The following is an 11,770-nucleotide window of genomic DNA, read 5'->3' on the forward strand; positions in this document are numbered from 1 at the left end:
CGGCCTCTCCTTATCGGCTGGTACAAACTGAGAGGTGTTGGGAGCCAGATAGCTACCTGTTTTGCTAAACTGTACAGTAATAAAAGATCTGTGAATCTTTTTAGCCCAAGTTTGGTGTATTTCCTTTGTGGTACTCAGCCTCGACATTTCTTTGTTCTTTCAACCCAGTTCTTCTTCCGAGTCCTATCTGAAGTCATAAAATGAATCAAAAGTTTGAATCCCTCAAAATGCAAAGGTGATAAATGCACTACATCCCTCATCAAAGACTGTGCTGACATACTAGTCCCCTTCATCACAGCCTTTATATATGCTTACTTTGGCAAAAGCACAGTTTGAGTCAAACTCAAAGTAGCATGGGTCCTCCCACTCATAAAAAAACATTTGTAGACCCGGATATTCCCTCCAACTACGTCCCCTTCCTATTAAAAATTCTGGACCAAGCAGCCTACCTGTAATTTCAGCATTTCCTTGAGGAGAACCAAATCCTAGGGATACAGCGATTAAGCTTCCACCCCGGGCATGGCAATGAATCTGCCCTTCTCAATCTAAAAACAAAAAAATCAGCTAGACGAGATTAGAGATGAGGGAAATTCTTTCATGCTCCTTCTACTAGACTTATCTGCAGCATTCGACCTGGTCAACGACCAATTCCTTTGCCATCACCTCACTACATACGACAAATTCTCCCCATCTGTCACTGCCTAGACCGCATCCTTCCTGGAAAGAAGAGTCATGAGGGTTGTCTTGGAGATTGCTAATGCCTCACCATCCCCCATCACATGTGGTGTACCACAAGGATCTTGTATCTTCCCTAACTTATACAATATCTTTACCAGGCCCCTATTCACTATTCTAGACTCGCTTGGCATAGCCTCCACCAACTATGCCAACAATACCCAAATCTGATCCCACTGTCAGGCTACTACACAGATGATTCTGACACCCTCAACAATATCTGCTCCACAATACAGGCCTGGAAGGCAGCTAATCACCTATGTCTCAACAGTGTCAAAACGGAAATGTTAGTTGTCGGCCCACCAAGTGCCGACTGGCAATGGTTAGACAGTTGTTTTTAGAAAGGAAGGGTCTGGCTGCCGTTAGGACCTTGGTGGCGTATTGGCTTCTGAGGAGGCAATGATGCTTCCTTGTCTGGACATGGTGTGGGAGGCATCAAGGTAAACCCCTAGAGCTTTTACTGTGGTTAGGATGGTTACTGTGGTTGAGATGGTAATTGAGCAATTCACTTCCTTCCAGATTGACAATTGTTCAATTACCATCTCAACCTCAACCACATTGAGGCTTTGATGTATAATTAAACTCATATACAGAGACGTTTTCAGTCAAATTGCATTATTATTATTTTGAGACTATTGAACAGATGCACCCACACGTAATGTCCAATTTGCTAACTTATTATAGCTTCAGTTGCCAAAATACTGCCAACTTATTAAGGCTATAGGCTGATATGCTATGCATATCCATCATATGTAAAGTACAGCCTCAAATGCCCAGTTATTTGCCACATATGTTCAGTGTAGCCCTATGTACCATTCACATTGTATTTATTATTTATTTGTATTTATTATTTATAACGCGCAAACCAGCAGGCCCGGAGGCATCAGGGCGCAATTTGTAAAAGGTTACAGATATGCAGGTATAACAGAGAATCATAAACATTTACACATGGGATCCAATATGCAGGTATAGCAAAGAATCATTATATACATTTACAAGAGGATCTTATATACATATGTACAGTAGTTTCAGTGCCGATAGGTGATAGTAGCGGTCGGCAAGTCAGGTTAGGTCAGGAAGAAACGCGAAGCCGGCCTTAAAGCTGGTTGAAAAGCCAAGATCTAGTGTTGGCTTTGAAGGTATTGAAAGAGTCTTCCGCTCTAATTGAAACAGGGAGGGAGTTCCATAACTTGGAAGCTAAGACGGGGAAACTTGAGCCCCCTGCTTTTTGCAATTTAAATCTGGGGATCGCTAGACAGTGGGATTGGGCTGTTCTTAGAGGTCGGGAGGTAGAGTGGCGCGACAGTCGACTACCAAGGTAGATCGGGGCTTTGTTGGCTAGGCATTTGTGCGTAAGGGCGAGTGTTTTGAGTGAAATTCTCTGTTTGACAGGTAGCCAATTTAACTTACTTCTGGTTTCTGTGATGTGGTGGTGTCGGGGAATGTTTAGAGCGGTACGAATGGCGTTGTTTTGTGTCGTTTGAAGTCTGTTCAGGTTCTCTTGGCTGGTGCCAAGATAAAGAGCACTGCAGTAATCAATTTTAGCCATAATAAGGGTTCTCGCTAGCGTAACGCTGTTAGACGTAGTGAGGAATGGTCTGCAAGCTGCGATAAGTTTGCATGTGTATGCAGATGCAGATCTGACAGCATTAGTTTGTCGGGTTAATGAGAGTGTGGCATCAAGGAAGAAACCTAACGTTTTGGTATCTTTTGAGACACGAATGATATTACCATCTATGTTGAATGACTGATAGGACGGCTCTAGTCTGCTCAGGCGTTGTGCAGTGCCCAAGATCAGGAGCTCCGTCTTGTCATCATTCAAGCACAATTGATGTTGGGCCATCCAGGCTTGGATGACCAAGTAGACGTCGTTAAGGGCCTTGGTGTCACCTAGGTAATTACCAGTGATGGGGATGAGTATCTGGGTGTCGTCCGCATAGTTAGTATAAGAGACACCCAGATAGTCAAGCACATCAAAGAGTGGTTTCGTGAAAATGTTATAGAGTGTAGGTGACACACAAGATCCCTGAGGAACGCCACAGTGAATCGGGGAAGGGTCCGCGGCTGCGGATGGGGCAAAGACTCTCATGGATCTGTTGCTCAGGAAAGATTTGATCCAAGCTGCAGCCGAGGAAGAGAAGTTGGCAGCTGAATGGAGGTGCTCGCACAGGATCTGATGGTTGACCAGATCGAATGCGGCTGAAAGGTCGAGAAGTAGTAGCATTGCTAGTTTGCCTTGATCCTTTAGATCCTCGATTTGAGTTTTAAGGTCTAATAATGCGGTCTCTGTCCCGTGTCTGGGGCGGAAACCAGATTGTCGTAGACCTAGCAAGTTATTAGTTTCCAAGTAATTTTGGATCTGAAAGTAAGCGGCACGGTCTAGGATCTTGAGCAGAAATGGTACAGTGGTGATAGGTCGGAAGTTAGTGGGAATGTTAGGGTCTAGGGAAGGTTTTTTAAGCAGTGGGATAACCCAAGCGTCCTTCAGATTGTCCGGGACAATACCTGTTTGAAAGGAAGAGTTGATGAAGGCCGTGATGAATGGGGCCAACTCATGCGCTGAGTCCTTGATAGTAGGGGCTGGGCACGGGTCACCTTGGCAGTTAGTTGGCTTAATTCTAAGAATTATATTTTCTACCTCTGCCACAGTAAGCGGAGAGAATGCGAATGGTGTGATGTTGGTAGAGTCTGGCAAGGGGGCCTTAGTGAGGGAAGGAGCGTGGTTGTCGCGCTTCAGGTTGTCCTGTTTATCTTTGATTTTGTCTTGTAGTGTGGAGATTTTATTTAGTAAGGCTGCTTGGATGTTGGCACACCATTTACTATCTTTCACGCATGTGTCAGGGGGGGCGACTGGAGTTTCAAGCTCTCTTAGGATTTTAAAGAGTTCCTTGGTGTTCGAGTCGGCTTGAATAATGCGGTTGTTGAGAGATTCCTTTTTTGCCGTGATGATGGCATCTTTGTAGGAGAGTGAGGCTAGAAGGAAACTGTCTTTATGCTCGTCTGAGGGGTGGCTTTTCCATCGATTTTCGGCACAGCGTTTAGCTTTGCGGAGCAATCTTAACTGTGGTGTGAACCATGAATTAAGATAAGCTTGAGGTTTAGCCTTTCTAAGTTTGAGAGGTGCTATACAATCAATGGCAGTTCGCATTGTTTGGTTGTAGGTGTGTGCTAGTGAGGTTGGATCAGAGTAAGAGTTGGTGGCTGTGTTAAGGGACGGGAGTAACAATGGGAGGAGTTTCTCCTTGGTTATATCTTTTTTGCTTCTATTTGGGAGTGCTGGGGCTAATGGTGACGGGATTCGTGGTGTGGCTTCAATATTGAAAGTTATAATGTGATGGTCGGACCATAGACAGGGGGTATTGTTAAGGACCTTGATATTGCAATTGGAGCCAGCTACCCAGTCAAGTGTTCTACCTTTAATATGGGTAGGCTCTTGGATGTATAAGGTAAGGCCGAGGTCAGATAGTGTGATCTCCAGGTCAGAGGCCACAGGGTCTTTTAAGTCACCAAGACCTAAGTTAAGGTCGCCTAGGATGATTGTTTGCGAATTGTTCTTTGTATTGTTGAGGAGGAGAGTGGAGATTTCACTGACAAAGGTAGGTGTGGGTCCTGGAGGTCTATAGATTAGGTGCATGGTGGCTGTTTGGTTAGGTGTGAGTGCTAGTTTGACAGACAGCAATTCGGCTGATGTGAGTTTGGAATCAGGTAACACTCTTAGGTCAAGAGTATTTTTATGGATGAAGGCCACACCGCCGCCTTTGGAAGAGGCGGTGGAGCGGTCACATCGTGTGATGCCGTAGTTCGGCGGTAGGGCTAACGCTAGTAAGGGGCCAGATGCGGCATGAAGCCATGTTTCGGAGATAGCTATGAAGTCAAGGTCAGACGTGGTGATGAGGTCAGCTATGTCAAGTGCGTGTGCAGTGAGGGATCTAGCATTAATAAGGGCACCTTTGAACATGGGCAGTTTAACCTCGGTGGTGGTGGGTTTGCATGTGGTGGCAGTTGACAGAGATCCAGGAGAAAGTGGGGTTTGTTTCCTGGTGATGTGACGGATGTGGCGCAGGCGTAGGCGGAATCTGGTGCCTAGTCTCTTATTTCTAAGAGAGAGGGGGCAGGGTTGGTTAGGTGTAGGTTTCCTAGCAAAGTGATCCAGCCATAAAGCTGGGTCGTTGAGGTATTGGTTGGTATGGCCTACAGCGGGTGCTGCCGGGCTCATTCTAGGTGACACGAGAGGTCGTGGGGGTGCCATGCTGGTAGAAGGCTGGTCCATTTTAACCCAGAGTGTGGAGGTTGCTACCGTAGGAAGCTGGAGAACTTGGGCAAGTCGAAGGGATAGTGTGTAGAGTAATGGAAGGAGTACACTGACGTGCATGATGACAGTCCTGGTCACCTAGGTGAGAGAGGAGAGCTAGGTGGCACAACAACCATGTACATAGACAGGGGCCACCTAAGATCAAATTGGCAGTGAAAGGCAAGGGCCATAAGACTAAAGGCACAACATAAATCAGGGCAAAACACAATCAGTTGTGGTCTAATGGCGACCATAAGGCACAACACAATGTAAGCAAGCAATGTAAGTGGCAGCTTCAGGTGACATCTTCATATTCTAATCCCTAAATACGTATATATCTACAGTCCATAAATACTAGTTTGAGCTGCCATTACCTTCTAATAATGAAGAATCTGGAGCGGAAAGGGCAAAGATCCTGGCCCCTGGCTCCTATGGCTCCAAACAGGCACCCAACAGGCCTTAGTATGGCCTTTGTTGTGGCCGGCGTTTCCGCCTGCCGGCGGCGCCCGGAATTGCGGGGTCAGGCGCTCCGTTAGGACAAGGTCAGGCAGGCCTTGCTCCGAGTGCCCGCCTCCTGGAGCTGGATTCTGGCTTCGGGGGGGGTGTGAGGGGCTCCTGCCCTCTACCCTTGCTGCAGGCAAGTGGAATGGGGCTCAAGGGCACCCAACAGGCCTTAGTATGGCCTTTGTTGTGGCCGGCGTTTCCGCCTGCCGGCGGATGCAGGCCGAAGAAAAGTAAAGATGCAGCCTCGTTGTGGCGCCGCGATGCGCCCGGAATTGCGGGGTCAGGCGCTCCGTTAGGACAAGGTCAGGCAGGCCTTGCTCCGAGTGCCCGCCTCCTGGAGCTGGATTCTGGCTTCGGGGGGGGGGGTGCGAGGGGCTCCTGCCCTCTACCCTTGCTGCAGGCAAGTGGAATGGGGCTCAAGGGCACCCAACAGGCCTTAGTATGGCCTTTGTTGTGGCCGGCGTTTCCGCCTGCCGGCGGATGCAGGCCGAAGAAAAGTAAAGATGCGGCCTCGTTGTGGCGCCGCGATGCGCCCGGAATTGCGGGGTCAGGCGCTCCGTTAGGACAAGGTCAGGCAGGCCTTGCTCCGAGTGCCCGCCTCCTGGAGCTGGATTCTGGCTTCGGGGGGGGGTGCGAGGGGCTCCTGCCCTCTACCCTTGCTGCAGGCCTAGTATGTTGTTTTCCTCCTCTGCCGGGGTATGTTGAGCCTAGTGGCAACATTGTGTTGCCACTAGGCTCAACATACCCCGGCAGAGGAGGAAAACAGGGCTGTGTCGTCAAAAATGTTTAACAGCACCCATTAGGGTGGATATGTGGCACAGGAGCGAGTGAGCAGAGTGGGGTTTGTGGTGTATGGATGTGGAGTGTATTATAGGGGTAAATTATTCACCTTGTTTGTTTTTAATCACTTCTAGATTATCTAATTTGATAATTTAAGGAACAAAGTGGCAGTGAGAGGTAAAGTGATCATAATATTTGGTCAAGTGGAGAACCCGATATTTGAGTACAGGTGACATGCATCTCCTGAGTTGTATACAAATAGGTGCTCTCAGGAGCGGAGCAAGCTGTTTACTAAAGGTCATGGACAAAATCGTAGTGTGGTTGAGTTGATTGATGTCATCTATGTAGTTGATGTTTAGGTAAAGCTGTGTATCATCTTCATATTGGTGTATCGTGATGTTGGTGTTGGTGAACAGCTTCCCCAGATGTTCCATGTAGCAGTTGAAGATGACAGAGAACAGGGTGGACCCTGGTAAAACTCTTCAGGTTACTGGGCAAAGTTGAGATCTGTTTCAGTGCATCTTGATAAGTTGGTCTCTGTTGGAGATGTATTGTGATGTTGGTGTTGGTGAGAAGCTTACCAAGACGTTCCATGTAGCATTTCTGAGATCTGTTAGAGCACACCTGAGGTCAGACTACAGAATGTTTCCACTGGTGCAAGGGCAATGTTGCATGGTATTAGCGCTTGGGCAAAGTTTGGGGTTATGTTAGAAAACCATTGCATGTGTAATAGTGAATGGTACAGCAGAAGTGAGGGAACCTGGAGCCCCATATTGAGGGACTGTCCCAAAATAGAGAGGTATTGGAGGGGCATACAAGAGGTGATAGCGCAAGTCCTAGGGATGAAGGGTGGTGGTCATAAAGGCTTGGCACTGATGGGCCTGGATGGGTCTCTGGAAGAACTTCCTTAGAAAGTAGACTGCAAAATGTACAGTATCATGATGATGGCAGGAGCACTACTGCTGGCGCAAAAATGGAAATTTAAGGACCCCCATTGAAATACAAATGGAAGGAGAAAATCTGGAACTTTACAGCCCTAGAGTGGCTCACATACTCCCTCCAGGGGGGACACAGAGCATTTTGCACAGACTGGTCAAGGTTATTGGACTTCCTACAAGAGGGAGCGAGGAGAGCCTGGTACCCAAGCAATAAACGCCACCTGGGCATAGAAGAATAGCTGTCGACGGAGCTAGGACATGGGACACACACAGAGGAATGATCAAAAGGTCACCATCTGGCACTGTCCCCAGACAGTGAGGGACTGAGTGATTTAAGAAGACATCTGTTGGTTACACACTACCGTCGGACCAAAAGGTGGGAGAAGGGGGGGGCACACCCAGGGTTGAATTGTTATGTGTTAAAATGCGAAATTAAAAGTTACTTTAGAAAAGAAATCCCCCACTGCAATATACTTATACTTTCAATGCATTTTTGCAAAAATGCATTGTGCTTATATCATGCAAAAAGTGTATTTGCCATAATGTAAATATTTTCTGATATGCCATCAATGTTTTTGGCACTAGGGCATACTTTGCCATGTAATTTAGCATAAAACCTGTGCACAGTTTTTGTAATCTGGCCTGTAAGTGATTTCAATCCGGCATGCCCAAGTCAAAGCCCAGCGTGTAGTGCACAACTGAAACCCATTTTTGTCTATACGTTCAATAATCTGAATACGATATACCACTCATATCACACCCTTCCCCTGGAGCCCCCACGGTCACACTGAACCAGGAATCAGGCTAGTTTGCAAAGGTAAATATTTATTCATGTATTTTGAATATAATCACAAGATATTTTAATGGGTAAACAACAATCACCAATGGGGCAACAAAATACAGAATAATATCTTTAATGCACTAGGAATAAGTAATGCACAAAATAAATGCAGCACAGAAATAATACTTTTATGTTGGTTCAGATCAGATAGCACTATGGTTAAAGGTTTCCCCTGCAACGCCCCTCAACCCCCAAAAGCAATGCAAAGAGATAGGAGGAGAGAGCAGGTATTCGGGAATAGCACAAATCAAACAGAATATCAGTCGCACCTTCCCCCATACAACACAAGAGAAAGATGGAATTGACTTTCCAGCTGTCAGAATGGCTTTTACAATTGTCTTTAGAATTGACTGAGCAAAACACCAAATGTGGTCAAAAATACTTAAATTGTTGTAAATTCCTATGGGAGCCACTTTGAATAGGTGCAAACAATCACAAGCAATGGTTTAGTCCAAAGAAAATATTTGAAATCTTAAGGTTCAAGTCAGAAGCAGTTTAAAGCTATTTTACACGTGTACACCTTTTAGATTTTTAAAATCGTGGCAAACTTTTCATTGTCCGATATTCGTGATAATCAGAGAATCACACTGTTTTGAAATGCGGTTTTGGGTTCTATGGAAAGCTATGGATGTTAGGTACAACTAGGAGTTGAAAACTGAGGGAGTTATAGAGGTTTTAGTGAAGGTCATTTTTGCGAGATAGGCGTGAGAATGGAAAACAGAAATGCACTTTTGAAAATGACAAATGGGTTTGCTTACATTAGACGATGACTATGAAAAAGTGAATATCACACAGGGATCTGACTGTCACGTGATCAGTGCGACCCGCGTGCTAAGGAAACTCGACTTCTTCGGATGAGAAAAGGGTCAGCGCAAAGATAGTTCTAACAATACTGGTTCTAAAGGAAAGATAGGATGGGTTTGAGATAGGGATAAGACAATGCAACAATACTCCTAACAATACTTGTTCTGAATGAAAGATAGGATGGGTTTGAAATAGGGATAAGACAATGCAAAGATACTCCTAACAATACTAGTTCTGAATGAAAGATAGGATGGGTTGGAAATAGGGATAAGACAATGCAAATATACTATGGGAAACAGTTCTTCCTATTAATACTCACAGGATAAGTTTTTAAATTGGACAGTCAGTTCTGGTCATGGATTGGGTCTGGTCTAGGAAAGACAGCACATCAGGCATGGTACTGGATCATCTAGGCCGGTCGCTGGATTGGCACAGGATCTGCTCTCCTAGTCTGTGGGTATTTGAATCAGCTGGATGGCTAGTTCCTCAGGCAAGCCTAGTGGTGGCAAGCCAGAGGATTTCAGGATACTGGTTCAAAAGGCCTTCTCCCACCACCCAATACTTTACTGGGTAGAGAGAATACATTAGAGGATTTGGGCCTTGCTGGAAATCAATAGCTCTCTATTGCTGGCAAGAGTTTTGGCATCTGGATCTGGAAGAATATTACAGCTGGATGTAGGATGCTGGATCAGAGTGCTTCGCCAGAATCAGGAAAGTGAGTGGATCTGGAAGTCCCTATGTGTTGTAAGCTGTCTCTATTTATGCATTAAAATGACATCACAAAGGGGGTGTATCACAAAGGACCACACTTCATCTCCGCTTTGCAATTTGAGTGATTGGATCAAGGCCGGATGATGTCACATTTTATGAGTTGCTTTACAATCCTCAGAGACCTCCCTTTAGCCACTGGTCTCAAAATCAGATTTGATACTAAATGTACATTTCTACATTGGTCACCTTTATACAAATCACACACAAAGATGCCATATTTTATGCAGCAGCTATTCCTCAAAACCCTGTAGCTGATGGATGTTGTCTCAACATACTACAGAATGTTGTCCTTTTCGCTATGAACACAATTTCAAAATTTTAGGCAAATTTCCACAAATGTGTGTGTTTCACAAAGGAATTTTTGTGTACATTTTCACAATTCTAACATTAATACATTTTGCATAAAACCACATATACTGCCATTCCACACAGTTCTACCGCCTCTTCACACGTGCCGCCAAAAATTAAATTAACAACTCTGTCCTTTTTATATTGTTCACCTCTTTGAATAACACGTTATGAGTCTTTCAAAAATTGTTCCTTGTTCATTCTTAACAGCAGATGGTCACTTGGCTCCACCCCTTTGTCTCTCCTGGGAATCCAGTGCATCTCCCTCCTTGGGGGAAGCTCCTTCCAAGAGAGTTTATGACTTCCTTCACACCTCTGCTTCCTGGGCTGAAAGGCTTTTCATTGTTCCTTCGCTCTCTGTAGACAAGAGTCTGTTCTAACCCTGCAATTAACATCTCCCAGTGAGTTTCTGCTGAGAGGAAGGCCCTCCTTCTTGGAGAAAAACCTGCTTTTCCAGTTCTTGTAGCTCAGCCAGGCTAATTAACATTTTAATCCAGCCAAAACTACATTTGTTGCATCAGACATAAATATATTACTTTCTTAGCTTTAAAATCTGTGGGATCAAAAGACAACTAAAATCTGTATTTCTTTTTGGCAACAATCCTTCTTATGTTTGCTAATCCAGCAGACTTTTAGTTTTAGCTCAATTTAAAGTGTCTTCAGCAACTCCTATGACAGCTGTTATTCAGGTGGCCCCGGGTACTGCACCCAGATTTTGGGCATGTGGTGTCAGTTTTCAAACAATCCAGTTTGTCTGAAGAATGTTTTTCTCTTCACATTGGCACTTTGTATGTTTATAATACTTCATTAGCTACATACATTTTAGCACCAGGCAAGATTGTAAATGTTGAGAAGTGTTGTGTTACAGGCGTTTTGGAGTTTTTGGCAACAAAGCAAAGGTCATTTGTAGGCCCATTGTGGGGATTCACTTGCAAAGTGCTGCTTCTCTCTCTGCATTCTGTTTGCTGGTAATAAAGCACACTGGCACATTTCTGCAGGGAGTGCTCTATTTCCCCGCACATGCAACATGGGTGGCAGGTTGTGCATCCCTCTTTTTGTGTGCTGAAGCACACGGTTTTTGCAGATTTCTGTAGGTTTTTGGCATGCACAAGGGTTTTGCCGTCATTGTTGCTGTTTCTTTCTCCATAAATGGCAGGGTGATGCTGCATAGCATAGCGTAGTGGGTCAATACATCCCACAGAGCCCTCCCTCCCGACTTGGTTTTGACCTCCCCTCAAAGGGAAGTCAAGAGAATGGGATGTTCTTTTTCTGTCCGTGTGGAGAACTTCAGTCGCTTCTCCCATCAATGCTGGAGGCGAGCCGCTCTCCTCGCCCGTTCTGGTCAGGAGTATTGCTGTTTCTGGTTGGGAGTATGGAGCAGTAATCCAGGCTCCTTGGGTCTTTCCTCCCGGTCCCTGAGTCTTCCTCCCTGGTAATCCTTTGGATGATCCTTAGTCCAGATGCTAGAAGATAGAACATAACATGGTTATGGATATGATCCCACTACTGTGTCCACACTTCATCTGGGGAGGATGTCAGCAGTGGGAAACAAACTTGCATTGGCAATATTCCCCATCTGTGTTCAATAATGGTCTTAACAGGTGGATTCTGTAGGTGAGTCCTGGGATGGTCACCTCTCCTCCATTTCTGCAATTCCATTAATAAGTAGGGTCCAGATTAATCTCAAGTTGGTTGAGGAGGTCACGGCTCATATAAAAGGTGGAAGGAACACCTCGCACAACCCAACAAGTATCTATT

Source organism: Ambystoma mexicanum, chromosome 5q (assembly GCF_040938575.1).
Source record: "Ambystoma mexicanum isolate Mex_15411 chromosome 5q, UKY_AmexF1_1, whole genome shotgun sequence".
NCBI lineage: Eukaryota > Metazoa > Chordata > Amphibia > Caudata > Ambystomatidae > Ambystoma > Ambystoma mexicanum.